Source organism: Pleurodeles waltl, chromosome 4_2 (assembly GCF_031143425.1).
Source record: "Pleurodeles waltl isolate 20211129_DDA chromosome 4_2, aPleWal1.hap1.20221129, whole genome shotgun sequence".
Lineage (NCBI taxonomy): Eukaryota > Metazoa > Chordata > Amphibia > Caudata > Salamandridae > Pleurodeles > Pleurodeles waltl.
In genome coordinates, this window is record NC_090443.1 from 1046877453 (window position 1) to 1046893865 (window position 16413).

At 46.6% G+C, this 16413-nt stretch overlaps 1 protein-coding gene across 1 annotated transcript in view; it reads left to right on the plus strand.

The window, feature by feature from the left end:
- LOC138294261 (membrane-spanning 4-domains subfamily A member 8-like) overlaps positions 1-16413 on the plus strand; it is a 128900-nt gene that overhangs the window by 23684 nt on the left and 88803 nt on the right. The window lies entirely within an intron of this gene.

Here is a 16413-nt window from a genome sequence, read left to right on the forward strand (position 1 = left end):
AGCAGTTCTCTTTTGCAGTTGTCTATAGCAAGAACTCGACCGGAAGGTATTGGTTCGCTTTAAATGAGCACCAGTTTACGTTAAACAAGGACACATTCATTTGTGGTAGGCACGGGGATATTAAAGGCCTGATTTAGAGTTTGGCGGAAGTGTTACTCCGTCAGAAATGTGACAGATATCCTGCCTGCTGAATTACGATTCCCATAGGAAATAACGAGATCGCAATACAGCGGACGGGATGTCCGTCACATTTGTGATGGAATGGCCTCATCCGCCAAACTCTAAATAAGGCCCCAAGCGATTTTCACAGAATCAGAAGGATATTGAGCCGATGCCGAGACTCGAACCTGGTTCCCCCGGCTCCAAGGTCGGAAGCTCTGGCCATTACGCCACATCCAGTTCGCTTCTTTGCTAACCTACCTAGCCTAGTCACTCAATGCATGTACAACCGAACCCTATTGTTGAAGTAAGCCTCAGCAAGGTCTACTAGTGCAAGGGGTTCACCTTTTCTCTGCACAAAGTCCTCAGACCATGTTGGAAGAAGTTGGCACAGAAACTGAAATAAAAGACAAAGTTTATTAACCTCATGAGGTGGTACTACAGTTCAAACAGCACCCTTCGGTAATGTTTGAAGTAGCACACTGAACTGAGAGAGCATGGTCCTTTTACACCCACGCAGGGGCTAAAAGGAGGTGGTACAATTATAGAAGCAAGACTTGCATACATGTAAGGTCATGTGGAAATGCACAGTCAACATGTAGGAGGAGCTGACAGTTTTCAAGGACTAACAGCTGCAGACCTTACTGAGCATGTGCGAAGTGGGAGATGCTAAATATAACTTGTCACTAGGCAGATTTTCAAGAGTAGTTAACAGAAAGGTAGGACAGAGCACATGGTGAGCACATGGCAGCATGTGGCAGAGAAAATGGCTGCCATGAATACAAAATGGATTCCGCGAAATGTTCACAATAGTTACTAAATACAAGATGTCTTCTGCTAATGCTTAATCTAATCGCTGCTAAACTACAACACTATGAGCAATAGACTCAGTCAAAAGCTCCTCTCATTCAGCATTTTTCCTGTTAGACTAGGGGTGCAAAATGCGAGTTTAGCTTCACAAAGATGACCCCAATGATTTAGGAATGGAATTGCAAACATGTTCAGCTTCCCCTGATAAACAAAATCTGCCTGCATGCCAAGTTCAGAACAGTGGTGAAGGGAACAGACCCAAACACCTTCTAAAAAGTAGAATAAAAGCACTGGGGGCATTTTTATGACCACCTTGCGCTGCTGTTGCATCACTTTTTGTGGCTTTGAATGGCCTCATAGATATGAAGTAAGCAAGGCAGTGCAAATCGCTGTGTTGCCTTACTCTGTGTTAGGGAGGCATTCCATGGACGTTGCAGTGGGTGTTCCCTCGCAACACCCATGGATTTTGATACATCTCCTGATTTATAAGGGCTTGTAAACCTGGGGTTGCGCCAAAACTGTACACTTCCCCAGGGGAGGCACAAAGAGCAGAAATTTCTCCTTGTTTTTTCTTCCTTATGTGTGAGCTGAATTCTGCAGCACACATAGAAAGAGTAAAAAGCCTCCCAGGACTGTTTTTGTGCAGGAAGGTGCCCCTTCCTGCACAAAAATAATCCTGCATGCAAAACAGACACCCTTGCACCATGGTGTAAGGGTGCCTGCGTTAGCGCTAGGCAGCCCATTGTGCGCCAAAGGAATGCGCCGTACGCTGTAGAGAGAGCACATTCATGCCCTTTCACTTTGACACAGGGTGCGCTGCCCTGCACCACATCCCCATAAATACGCCCCTTGGTTACAAAAACCACATAAAGTTTGTGAGTGAAATTGGCGAAAGCATGCCCTTTTACCCAGTGCACACAACCCTATCTTGGAAATAGTTTTGCAATACTTTGAGGGTCTAAGGAAAATACCACACCAGGTAAAACAAATGTTTATTACAAGTATTTTTAATATATATAAAGTTGGGGCCATATTTATGAGAGCCTTGCTTCACGTTTGTACCACGCAGAGTGGTGCATGCGTGATGCAAGGCTCTGAGTCGGATTTATGAAGCCACCCAAAGCCACATTGTGTGGCTTTAAGTGGCCCTATAAATCTTGAGTAAGGCAACGCAGTGCAATTTGCTGTGTTGTCTTACTCTGCGAAAGAACGTGTTTCGTGGGCGTTGGGTGTTCCCACACAACTCCCACGGATTTTGACACACTCCCAGATTTGAAAGGACTTTTAAACCTTGGAATGTGTAAAACTCTTACGCTTCCCCAGGCCAGGCGGAACAAGGAGAAATATCTTTATTTATCCTCCATCTATGCGTGCTGCATTCTGCAGCCCACATAGAAAGAGGAAAATGCCTCTATGGATGGTTTCTGTGCAGGAAGGTGCCCCTTCTTGCACTTAAGTAATCCTGCCAACACAGGCATTCTTGCACCATGGTGCAAGGGTGCCTGCATTGGCACTAGGCTGCCGAAAGGGTGCCAGTGCAGGAGGAAAGGACAGCAATGCATCGTATTGGATAAATGTGGTGCATTCCTGCCCCTTCACTTAGACGTAGGGCAGCACAGGAAGGTGATTTGCTGCTCTGCCCTGCATCAAACCCCCAAGAGGGCCTTAGAGAGTAGAAGGAATGCACTAGTTCACTTTTGATTCAGGGGTAACCCTAGCCAGGGCAATACAGGTAATAGGCGGTGCTGGAATTGTAAAATATTTACTCCAGGAACCCATACATTGGGGGGGGCAAGGTCCTGCAGAGGAAAGGGGTTGGAGTCACGAGGGACAGAGCTTGAAAACCAGAGTCTGCTGCAAAGAAATTGGCAACAAGGACATATGTGACAGTAAACAGTTTGACAGTAAACAGTGCCTTGAGACCCTCACAGGTGAGCAGTGCGCTTTACAAATGCTCTGATTGATTGATGGATTGATTGACAGTGACAGTAAATTTGTTCTACAATATTTAATTGGTCACAAAAGGGCTGCATTTCCACAGGGTTAAGACACCTGCTGCAGTAAGATACCTCTAATGGGGAAGACAGTTCTGGGAGAGATCTGTGTTTTGTACAGTCACAGTTCGACTCCTAGAGTGTCATAGAGGGTTAACGTGCCTGCTGCAAGGCACATTGTCTAACAAGCAGATCACAGATTTGTTTTAATGTAGCTAGGCAAGTGGGCTACTGCCTTTGACATGAGATCATTTTGTTACTTCCAGTTCATATGTTGTAATATAGCACAGTGATCTATTTACAGGCATCAAGGAGCTGCATGCAAACTGTAAGTCATGGGCTTAGATCCTTATTGTTTTATTCTCAATCTGCTGTTATTCTAAGATTCCAAACAAGGCTCCCTTAGGGAAGTAATAAAGTCAGATTAGTACAGACAACCACAGTCACTGTGCTATGTTTAATATCCTGACTTTGTGTTTCTCCTAAGCAGTCACTTTTAACATATAGGCCCTCATTTCGACCTCGGCGGTCTTTTTTAAAGACCGCTGAGGTACCACCGTACTGAAGACCGCCAGTGCAGAAGGTTTTCCGCGCAGCGTATTATGACTGCTGGTAGCCCTCCGTCCTTTTTCGGAAGGAGAGCCGCCAGAAGCCATACTGGCGGTCGGCGGGGAAGTGGAGGCTGCTCCACCTCCACTGCCCCGACAACAGAACACCGCCCACCGAATCAAGTCCCATGATTCGGTGTGGCGGTGTTCTGGTGACAGGGTGCTGGCGGCGGAGCAGCCCCCATGGATCCCACCCCCTCCTGGAGGATCAACGGACAAGGTAAGTTGATCGTCCGTTAGGGGAGGGGGGTGGGGGGTGTTGTGTGTGTGCATGGGGGTGTGCGTGCGAGTATGTAGAGGAGGTGTGTGAGTGCTTGTATGCATGCGGGGGTGTGTTGTGTGTATGGGAAATGTGTGCGGGTCAGTCTGTGTGTATGTCTGTTTGTATGTGTGCGGGTATGTGTTGTTGTAGTGTATGTGTGCGTGTAGGGGTGTGTGTATGTGCATGTTGAGGGTGGAGGTGGGTCCTGCCACCTTTGGGGGACTGCAAGGGGGTGGGGTGTGTGGGGGGAGGACTCGGGGTGGGGGAGGGGGGTGGTGGAGTCCCCTATCAGTGCCAGGGAAGGAATACCTGGCAATGATAGTGCCTACCGCCATGGATTTCGTGGCGGTTCCAAACCACCCGAAATCCATGGCGGTATGCAGGGTCCTGATACCGCCGGCGGTCTGGTGTCGGCCGCCGGACTGGAGACCGAAGTCTCCAGCCCAGCGGTCGTCACTGCCCTGGCGGTCGGAGTGGAGAAGTGGCGGATGACCATGGCGGTAACCGCCATGGTCATAATTCCATTTTTTTCTGCCGGCCTGTTGGCAGTTTTACCGCCACTTCTCCCCCGTCCGCCAGGGTCGTAATGAGGGCCATAATGTCTACAAGTGTAATGATTTGTTATTCCTACACTTTATAAGTTATAACCTTCATATGTAATATTTCCTGTACATTGATTTACATACGTGTATGGTTTATTGTGCCTCTGTTTGATGTAAAGCGCTATAACACCCTTCACTGACATGAGTAGCGCTATAACAGAATTAAACAAAAACAGTAGGTGCGATTTTACATCAATAGTTGTGTAATTACTCATACAGATGGATAAATCTTGCATTCGTGCAGTGCAAGCATGACTGTTACATAGGGAGATGAACGAAATCAAAACCCTGCCTCCAAATCATAGTTTCTCTTAGGTGTTGTGAAGTGATAACATGCTGTGTGCCTTTCTTTTCTTCCAATGCTTTGGCATGTTTAGGCTCTAGATAGCTCATATTCAGTATTACACTCAATCAAAGGGAGGGCTGACTGCCCTTTGATTCAGGCCTTTGTTTTGAGCCCAGCTGGAAGTGTAGATTAAAAAGCCCCCTCGCCGCCTCCACGTTGCTGCTCCGAACAAAGGCAGACAATGTGCGGGTGCTGCTGAAATCTGTCCTGGTGCCAGAAAAAGCCATGAGGATAAATCCTTCTTTTTCCAGATCTGGACAGAAATAGCTGGAACCAGGATCCGACAGGCCCCGCGACATTCCAGCTTTGTATCTGGGAATCTGGCAGTGATTCTTGGGAGGGATAAAGGAAAAGATACATTCCAGGCCATGGTTGCAAACTGGTGGCCATAAGTACTGCAGTGGTGGTAACCTTTGCCTGATGTGATCTTAATGGAGATTTACCCAGGGAGCAGACTGAATGGACATGAGGAGCTGCAACAAACAGGGTTCCATGTTGGAATGGGAGGAGAAAACCAGAGATTCTAGGAGCACTGAAACAGGATATAAAAACAGCAAGGCCAGAATGTTTAAGGTGGGAATGAATTAAAGAGAAAAACAGTGGCAATCACTCAGCACTGGACCTGCACCAATAAATCACCAGCACAGAAGTACCCAACATGCACCGGGACAACACATGCCCTGCTGACCTATGGAAACTAGAGCGACAACTCTGACACAACACAAGGGACTGAAGCGCACCAAGCTTCAAGTGAACAGGAAGTTGCTACTAAATCAGCAAATACATGGAAACGTCAGAAAGCACAGAGCAGAGAGGATTAAAATACCAAACCGACTGAAAGATAGTGAAAGAGTGTGGAAAATGGAGCCCAGCAGGAAAGAGGCAGGGGAAAGGGGCCAATGGAAAGGGACAGAAAGAGACAGTAGATAAGAGGTCTGGAGAAGATTAGACTGTATCAGTACATCCAGTACATCCTCTCAATTTAGGTAATCCCAGCTGCGGCCAGTCCTTACAGGAGGAGGGGGCCTGCCCCCCCTCAATCTGTTTTGCAGTCATGAACAGTGCCTGTCAGGCTGAGCTAAGGTCAGGCACTATACCTGTGCTAAATACCCAGGCGCCTGGCTGCCCTGGGCTGAAGACATCACAGCTTCTGTGGGCGTGACATCTTCAGCCCGGCAAAGCGCTTGGAGGACATCCCCCTCATCATGAGGGGGGGCGTCACTGGTAGCCTGGGACCTGGGCGCTTCAGTTTTAAGCCCTGAAATACCCAGGGCCAAGGTTAGTCACTGACATCTTGTCACAGAATGGGGTCAGCAACTCTCACTGACCCCATACCGCTCTGGGTCAAGGTTGGGACTGCTTCCTCTTCTCATTGGCTGACAAAAGGTCAGGAGGTGACAGTCCCAGCCATCCCAGAACCTCTGAGGCTTCCATATACAGACACTGCAGCAGGTAAGAATTATGTTTTGTAATATTTGGGGGGGAGGGTGTGTGTGTGTGTGTGTTTCTTTGTTTTGGGCACAGACAAACACTATCCTTGTGAGGACTGGTGCGTTAAGAGGAACTGTCCCCTTAGTGTTTTTAGGTAGTTTCTATTGATTCTATCAAAAGACTAAAAGTGTAGTTATAATTGCCTCGGTCTGTGTTATAACCTTCCCTACTATCAAAGTGTGCATGGACTTAGAATAGTAAATACACACTTCAATACCGTCAATGGCAGGTCCTCATAATTATAGGTATGGGATATTGTGGGTGTATGCGTAAATGCACGGGTGTGGGTGAGTGTGTATGTGTGCCTGTATGGCCCACCCTCGCCCTCCCTTCTCAAATTACCAGCTGCCATTGATAATCACACACACACTCTAGTACTGACTGCCATGAGGTAAGGGAAGAGAAGACAGTCCAAGGTACTCTCCAGTTTAGTAAGGAAGGCCCTCGCCCACCAGGTAGGTGGCACACTTCATTCTAGGGCCCCTCCTGGCACCGATCTTCACGGTCAAGGTCAGAAATGGAACCCACACTATTGTCAGGGGGCTCCAGAGGATTTTTTTTAATTGAAAGAGGATGGAGGTGAAGCCACTGTTGCTTGTTGGTTTGGTGCGAGGGCTGCAGTGCAGAGGTGCATAGAAAATGTAAAACTATCACATGGGTGGACGATATATATTTTATGAGGTCCCCTGTAGTAGGGTTAAAAGTCTGTGGGGTTAATTCGGCCCACTTGTGGAGTTTTACACATTCTTTATGTTCCTAGGGAGCAGTTCACTACTCCTGGGACTGGAGCACAACGCAGGAGCTCTCAGTGTAGGCAGGAGTAAGTGAAAGGTGGTCAAAGCCTGGAATGACTTTCTCCTGCACCTCAGGACCACCTCATCACTCCAGCAATTCAGGAAAGGACTCAAGACCTGGGTGGGAGAATGCACTGATCACTACACAGCTACTCCAGCGCCTTGAGACCCTCCTGGGTGATTTGCCGCTCCTTACAAATGAATGATTGATTGATTGATTGGTTGAGAGACAGGCACACATAACACCTACCAGCTCTCACACAGTAAGGATGGAGCTGGCTGAAACACAGAGAAGGGTAGAGTGCTTCATGCGCCTCGTCAGCTATCTGCTTTATGGAGTGAAGGGAAAAAACTCGTCCTCTTAGGCAACAACATTTTTATATTTGTTTATTCATTTTGCACTTAACCTCAGTCCTTTCTCATAATCAAGACTACTCGCTTGACAATATTTATTTGGATACTCCTAAAAGGCAGATGTCTCTTCTAAGCCTTTCCCATGCACCAACCACCTGGGAATACCTTTTACTTGCTATTTCCCTAAGAGGCGAGGGATTACTAAATCAGTCCTGTCTCCTAGGGCATAGGGGAATTGGAAAAGGGCGTCTGGAAAGAAGGCATGGAATTTGATGCCACCATGCGTGCCTGTAAATACTGAAACAGCTCTTTCAACTTCAGCCTTGGTGATCAATACTACACCCTGATTCAACCCTCAGCAGATACCTTAGCTCCTGTGAAAGTCATCCATAATAAAAAGGTCCCACCTAATGGTTGGTCCACACTCAAGTTAAAAGCCTTTGCTGCTGGCATCAGGGCTATAATCCCTAAACCAATGTTGAGTGGAGTAAGTTGAACCCTGACTACAAATATGTTGTTCTGCAGGCTTAACATTTTTATTTAAAAATAAATGTAACTCAGCAAATTCTTCCACATCCATTTTGTATATTATTAATAATCTTCATGTGCGGTTTTCTCAGGTGCAGGCTATTAATTCTATCACAAAATGCAATTTGATTGCTGATTGTTTCATAAGGAAAATTGAGGACATTGAGTTTCCTCTGGATCCCTCTCCTCAACCATTTATAGATCTTTCTATTTATTTTTCTTACCCTTCCACCCTATCTGTGTTTTCCACATTAGGGGCCTCATTTACAAGAATCTGACGCATCGTCCGTGATGTGTCAGATTTCTTGCGGTGTCCTAGGATCATTTAACGATGCCATGGATGCACTGTATTTACAATACAGAGCTCCATGGCGCATGTTTTCACAGGTGCGGCAGAGATTCTGACGTCTCTGTTGGCGCTAAACTCGCGCATTGCTGGACAAGGGTAAAAAAAATGATGCTACTCCAGCAATGCGAGGAGGTCCCCATAGAGAAAAGCCCTGCATCAATTTTACACCTCCTCTGAGCAGACAGTAAAATTCAGATACAGTGAAGTTGCAGAATGACAAAGTGAAATGTTGTAAATTTCACTGCGTCAGTTCTGCGTGTTTGTTTCGGTGGGAACACCTACCCTACATACATCATACCTGACGCTGGTGTAAAGTGACACATGGCTTTACAAACTGACGCATTGGGCTCAATTCATCAGTTTGTAAATATGGAGCAGTGTATTGCACTGCTGGTGTCACTGTTGCGTCAAAAAACAAATGATGCATCAGTGGGGCAAAGGCCTTGTAAATGAGGCAGAAGATGTCAAGGAAGTTAGCCGGCTGATAGCCCTTAGAAAACTCTCAAGCTTTTCTTGTGATCCTGCCCCCACTCCTCTGCATAAAGATTACTGTCCTTTTAACGCTGAATGCTGGATGAGCAGAAATTCCTAATGGAAGCAAGAGAGAAATGTCCCAACAGCCCGCCTCCCACCCTCGAGATTCTGAATTTTCCCTGTTGGCACTCTTCATTAGGCACAACCCCAGGGGTGGCTGCTGATATTTGGAAGTGGTGGGGCATCACACCTGCCAGGCGTTCGCCCAATTTGTTTAAAAATATGCTAGACTCATACTTACTCCCTCTCGCATTTACTCTCTTTGCCCTCTCTCACTCTCACTTTCACTCACTGTTACTCACAAACAAACATACTCATACGCACTGGTTCTCATTCCCTCATACACACTTACTCATTGACCCTTTCATACTAACTGACTCTAGGCCTTGGTGTAACTGCACCTGCTGCACCACTGATGGCTTCACCCCTCACTCAATGCCACTCCCTCTCACAATCTCCAATCACTGACTGCTTCTAATGCTGTCATCCTTCTTGGCTCACTCACTCGTACTCAATTTCACTTACTCAATCACACCCTCAAACTCTGATTCTCACTCACTACCACTCATTGACATTCTCACTCACTTCCACTCATTGACATTCTCACTCACTTCCACTCATTGACATTCTCACTCACTTCTACTCATTGACATTCTCACTCACTTCCACTCATTGATATTCTCACTCACTTTCACACATTGACATTCTACTCATTGACATTCTCATTCACTTCCACTCACTGACATTCTCACTCACTACCACTCATTGACATTCTCACTCACTTCCACTGATTGACATTCTCCCTCACTTCTGCTGATTGACATTCCACTCATTTACATTCTCACTCACTTCCACTCATTGACATTCTCACTCTATTCCACTCACTGACATTCTCACTCACTTCCACTCATTGGCTTCGGATACAGTCCCTGCTGCACTGTGGGGCTCCTCATTGAACATAGGGACGCACTGATGTGCCCCCTGACAGCCACATTTCAGTGGCAATACTGTGCTGCCTGGGGCATGCGCAGTATGTCTGCTAAATAAAATGGATTGTGTCTGTGTGAGGGGACTGTAGTTGAACTACTTCCATTAGACATGCGCAATCCAGACATCCAGTTACAGAGTGTTGTGTTTGCAAGCAACCTGTAGATGGATTGTCGCACAGTCCCCTCAGCCCCCTCCTGCTCCTCCTGTCATCAGGAGCCTGGAGACCAGGCCAGGAGAGATGACGTCACACTGGCACTCTCCATGAAAATGAAACTTGTGTTTTCATGAACACTGCTAAATTAAATGATGCACAGTGTCAGGACTCCGAGAGAGAAAGTGTGGAATGCGGGTCTTCACAGGAGGCAAAGGAACTGCAACTGACCAGCCACCCTCCAGTGAAAGTTGTGAAGAACTTGATAGTAAGAGTTGTTTTTGCACTAACTCTCTCAGGTCACTTCTATCTGGGCTTGCCTTCTTCTTTGATTGGTAATCTACAGCTGATCCAGAACTAAGCAGCCAGGTTAAGATGTGATGTGGATTGTAGGAGTTACATTTCTCCTGTTTTATCTTCTTTACACCAGCTTGAAGTCAAGGAGTGTATCCTTTTGAAGTTACTCTGTCTGGACCTTAAAGCCATTTATTTTTCTGAGAGATCATCTCTTCAGCATTATTTTAAATAGTATCTTCCTTCCCGAGTGCTGACAGCCGCATACCCACCTCTCCTTTTGATACCAAAATCCTGCCTAAAAGCCATGCTGAAGGGAGCCTTTTTGTTGCGGTCAGGTGGAATGAACTTTCGCTGCATCTTCACTCAGAGCTCCATTTACTAAAACTCTGAAAGTGGATAAAAACCTGATTATTTCCTCCACTTTAGCAGCTTCCTGTAGCATCCATGGTCGGTCTCTCTGTTATGGCAGAGGAGCATCACCCCCCTGCTGAAAGGAGGAAGCAGGGTAGAAGAAAAATAAAATGATAATAAAAGCATTTTTATTATCATTTTAATTTTCTGCTAAGGTAAGGCGGTGCAGGGCCAGCATTCTCTGCGCCACAGTTGGAAGAGGCCGGCCAAACTGACATGCGCACTTAGAACCAAGTGCAGGATCCCACTCCCTCCCTGAGTGGCATTTCAGCCCGCTCAGTCCAATCCCAGAACTTCTTTCATGCTGTGCCGTTGCTTTTTCGTCGGATTTCCCATCCAACGGCTTGGCGGTTCGCTTGCCCTATTTAGATTTTGGTAGGACCATAGCTGATAGACTGCCACAGTCCCACTGCCTCCACCAGGAATCCCAACCTGCGTTGGCGGCGCAATAGGAAACAGTGGTTGGCGGCGAGTCTCCAGCCACTGTTACCACTGAGCAGATTTGGATGTGCCTTCCACCAGGTCGATTGTGGCGGGAATACCTCCACACCAAGGCTGGCGGATTGGAGATATATTAGGCGGGAGAAAACCCACTTGTCCCCCCCTTTCCACTTACCTTTTCAACTGGAACTAGACTGGAGGAGTCCTGCTGTTGCTGCTGACACTTCACCATGAACGACACCAACCCTGTCATCGCTGGACACAAAGATGAGCACTACATGGGACATGTACATGGAGCGGTGTCATTACACCTTCGCTCAGGATCCGGCCGTCAACATACATGTAAGTTTAAAAAAAAAATGTCTTTGGGGTTGGAAGTTGTTTCATACATTGCATGAAACACACCTATATGAACACATATATCCAATGGGAGCCCACTTCTCCACCGCCGTCACACTGACAGTACAACGCGGACATCTAAATCTGCTCCGATGGACACCGCAGCGGAGTACTATCAGCCAGCATTGGAAACCGCTGTCGCAGTGGTTTGTTTCTCAACCGTTAACATCTAAATATGGCAGGCGGTACTCTGTGGACTTGACAGAGTACTTGGGAACGCCAGGATGGTGGTAAGACTGTCAAGATCTAAAGCAAGCCCAGAGTTATCTAAAGACTCCTACTTCAGCTCAACAACTCAACATGTGAAAAACCACAATACAAAATGGGACCAGTTCCAACCCCCACAATACAAAATGAGGCCAGTTCCAAACACTGTGAGGATAGCATGGGAACAAGCACTGGGGACCAGCACAGATTCCAAGCCAGGGTCTTGAAAGGTCTCCAGGAAGCATAACATAGCTGGGTAGCAATCAGTGCAGATGGTCTGTACCACTAGAACGGCAACACAAATGGAACTACAGCAGAACTATTGCATGAATGGGAGCATACCAGGACTGAAGCATGAATGGAACCACAAGAGAATTACTGTAGGAATGGAAGCACACCAGGACTTATGTATGAATGGAACCATAGCAGCATTGAAGTATGAATGGAACCTCAACAGAACTACTGTAGGAATGGATCCATACCAGGACTAACGTATGAATAGAACCGCACCAGAGCTACTGTATATCTGGAACCATAACAGGACCGAATTCTGAATGGAACCTCAACACAACTACTGCACAAATATAGCCATACCAGGTTTGAAGTATGAATGAAATCTTAACAGAACTACTGTATGAATGGAACCATACCAGGACTTAAGAATGAATGGGATCAGAGTGTACAAATTAAGCCATACCAGGACTGAAGCATGAATGGGACAACACCAGGACTGAAGTATGAATGGGACCAAAGCAGATCTACTGTATGAATGGATGTATAGAAGGACTGAAGTATGAATGGGACCACGGCAGACCTACTGTATGAATGGATCCATACCAGGACTAAAGTATGAACGGGACCACAGAAGACCTACTGTATGAATGTATCCTTACCAGGACTGAAGAATGAATGGGGCCACAGCAGATCTACTGTAGGAATTAAGCCATACCAGGACTGAAGTATGAATGGGACCACACCAGGACTGAAGTATGAGTGGGACCAAAGGAGATCTACTGTATGAATGGATGTATAGAAGGACTGAAGTATGAATGGAACCACGGCAGACCTACTTTATGACTGGATCCATACCGGGACTGAAGTATGAATGGGACCAGAGCAGACCTACTGTATGAATGAATCCATACCAGGACTGAGGAATGAATGGGACCACAGGAGAACTACTGTAGGAATGAAGCCATACCAGGACTAATGTATGAATGAAACCATAGCAGCATTGAAGTATGAATGGAACCTCAACAGAACTACTGTAGGAATGGATCCATACCAAGACTACTGTATGAATGGAACCACACCAGAGCTACTGTATAACTGGAACCATAACTGGAACCATAACTGTCACGGTTTTCACTGGGCTTACCGTCGAAGTTGATGAGAGTTGGGGAACGACCCCGATTCCGGCAGGTTCTGCTCTGGCCGAGGTAGGGGCGACCCCTTCCGGTAGCCACGGTGCTGTTTGACAATAGCAAGCCACTACAGTCCGTGCCCTCCAGAAGGAGTCCCAGAGGAAAAACCCCAAAAGGGTAAAAAACCTCCAACAGGAACTCCCTGAAACAGAAGGAGGACACAAGGACGTTAGAACTGAAGATCCGAGAGTACAGGAAAACTGGAGACGAAGACAGGTCAGGAATAACTGGATCCACAAGAGGAAACCAGCCGGAGCGTGACTACCACCAAAGGAGTGTTGCAACGCAATGAGCAAGAAGCTGAATTCCCCTTATATACCCCTAGACAGGAAGTAGAAAACAGGAAGTAGAAACACCACCATCTTGGATTGGGGAAGAGATTATAACAATGAATAAAGAACATGCGTCCAAACAAAGAGAAACAATGCATGCTGGGAAGAGAGGAAGTGAGCAGCATGCTGGGAAAGGGAAAGGCATGCATAAAACACCACCATGTGCAGGCATCCAGTTTTTGCCTGTTGTGACCGGTAAGTGGTGGAAGGAGTGGATACCAAGAATTCCAATGTTTAATTTATGTGTGCGCCAGCGCAGCAAACGCTGTACTCGCGGCAAGGACCGTGACCCAGTTTGGGTCCTCTGGCCCTGCCGCGTGCATACAGGAATCCACGGCCGGAGAAAAGGAGCTTCCCCCGCAGCCCGACCGAGTGAGTGCTGCGCCCCCGCGGCCCGCCAGAGTGCTGCGCCACGGCGGCCCGCGCTTGCGGCCGCGGCACGACAGTAGGTCCCCCCCCGAGGCCCCAGGCTTGTGAGGGAAAAGCTGGAAAAAGCAACGGACCAAAAGAGGGGCATGAACTGAAGGGGCATCTTCCCAGGAACACTCACTCATAGGGTAGCCTTTCCAATGAATAAGATATTGGAGGCGTCCATGGAAAAACCGAGAGTCACAGATTTCCTGGACCTCGTACTCGGGCACATTATCAATCAACAGAGGGGGAGGACAGGAGAATTGTCTGTGAAAAGGATCAGGAAGGTAAGGTTTAAGTTGAGAGACATGGAACACAGGGTGTATCTTCCAAGTCTGGGGCAGGCGAAGACGCACAGACACTGGGTTAATCTTTTTGAGAATCAGGAATGGACCATAATAACGGGGTTTAAATTTGTTCTGAGTAAGTCGGAGAGGTAGAAATCTAGAGGAAAGACAAACTTTATCATGGACTTGATAGTGAGGAGCCTCACAACGTCTCTTATCAGCCATCTTTTTCATGCGTGACTTAGTGGCCACAAGTTTGGAATGGATAACACGTTGGACACCCCGTAGCTGTCGAACATAGGAGGAGATGGCAGGAAGATTGGAAGTATCTTTCAGGGGAGTTGGGAAGGCCTTAGGATGGAAACCGTAAGAGCCATAGAAAGGGGAGACTTTCGAGGCACTGTGTTTTGAGTTGTTGTAGGAGAATTCTGCAAGTGGTAAATAGGTAGACCAATTACTCTGCGTAGCATTGCAGAAGCTACATAAATATTGTTCGAGGCCTTGATTGAGTCGTTCCGTCTGTCCGTTAGTTTGAGGATGGAACCCTGATGATAAGGCCACTTCGATTCCCAAGGTCTTACAGAATTGTTTCCAGAATTGGGAGATATATTGAGGACCCCTATAATGACCTGAGGTAATCCATGAAGTCGAAAGATTTCTTGTGTAAAGATTTGACTTAATTCTTTTGCCGTTGGTAACTTTCTTAAGGCCGTGAAGTGAGCCATTTTAGTGAAGGAGTCCACCGTTACCATAATTACTTGATTTCCCATTGAAGAGGGTAAAGAGCACATGAAATATGTGGAGATAGTGTGCCATGGACCTGGGGGAACTGGTAGTGGGCGAAGTAATCCTGCTGGTTTAGTACGGGGTGTCTTGGCTTGAGCACATGTAGGACAGGATGATACATAATCTTCAGTATCTTTCTTGAGAGTTGGCCACCAGAAGGAGCGAAGCAGAAGTTCTTGGGTGGCTTTCATTCCTCGATGACCTGCGATGGGGGAATCATGGCACATACGTAAGGCTTCAGTCTGCACTAGCTTAGTGGGTAAGAACAAGGCCTTATCATGATAATAATACCCTTGATCTATATGAAGTTGCGGACGCAACTTATTCAGCTCTGTATCTTCTAGACGGGAATATTCGGACTTGACTTGGTCTAAAAAAGTCTGTACTAAACCAATGATCTTGTTATTGTCAAAGAGGTTCTGTACAGGAGAATCGCTACACTCAGGGTAACGTCGGGACAAGGCATCCGCCAGGATGTTCTGAGAACCAGGGATGTATGTGATATAAATGTCATATTGGCTGAAAAAGAAAGCCCATCGAGCCTGCCGGCTATTCTGACACTGAAAGTTTCTCAAGCATTGTAGATTTCTGTGGTCTGTCCGGGCTTCAAAGGGTTCTTTTGAGCCCATCAGAAAGTGTCTCCATTCTGTGCACGTGGTCTTTAAGGCGAGTAATTCACGTTCTAGCACAGAATAGTTCCGTTCTGAATCGGATAAAATGTGTGACAGGTAGAATACAGGGTGCTCTAAATCATCATCGGCTTGTTTTTGCAGTAAGGCAGCCCCAATGGCTCTTTCTGAGGCGTCTGCAACAACAATGAATTGTTTGCTGGTGTCTGGGTGTCGAGAATAGGAGCTTGAATAAAGGCTTTCTTTAAGTCTTGAAAGGCTAACTCTGCGTCTTGTGTCCAACAAAAGCCCTTCTTTAGATGGTCTTTTTTAAGGGTTTGAGTAATGTAGCTGGTTCTCTGGGCAAAGTCTGCTATAAATTCTCGATATAAATTGGCTAATCCCAAAAAACACTGAGTCTCCTTGATGGAAGAGGGAGATGGCCAATCCAATATAGCTTGCACCTTGTCTGAATCCATGGCGACCCCAGTTTGGTTAATGCAATATCCCAAGTATTTTACCTCTGTCTGATCAAACTCGCACTTTTCGGGTTTACAAAATAAATGGTGTTGTCTGAGCCTCTCTAGAACTTGGAGATCATGCTTAGAGTGTTGCTCTGGGTGGACAGAAAATATTAAAATGTCGTCGAGATAAACAACCACTGTTTGTTGTAGAAGATCGGAAAAAATAGAATCCATGAACCTTTGAAAAATGGAAATGGCATTGGTGAGTCCTAAGGCATTACCCGATATTCCTAGTGACCGAAGGGTGTTCTAAAAGCGGTCTTCCACTCATCACCTTCTTTGATTCTTAAAAGATGGTATGCTCCTCTGAGATC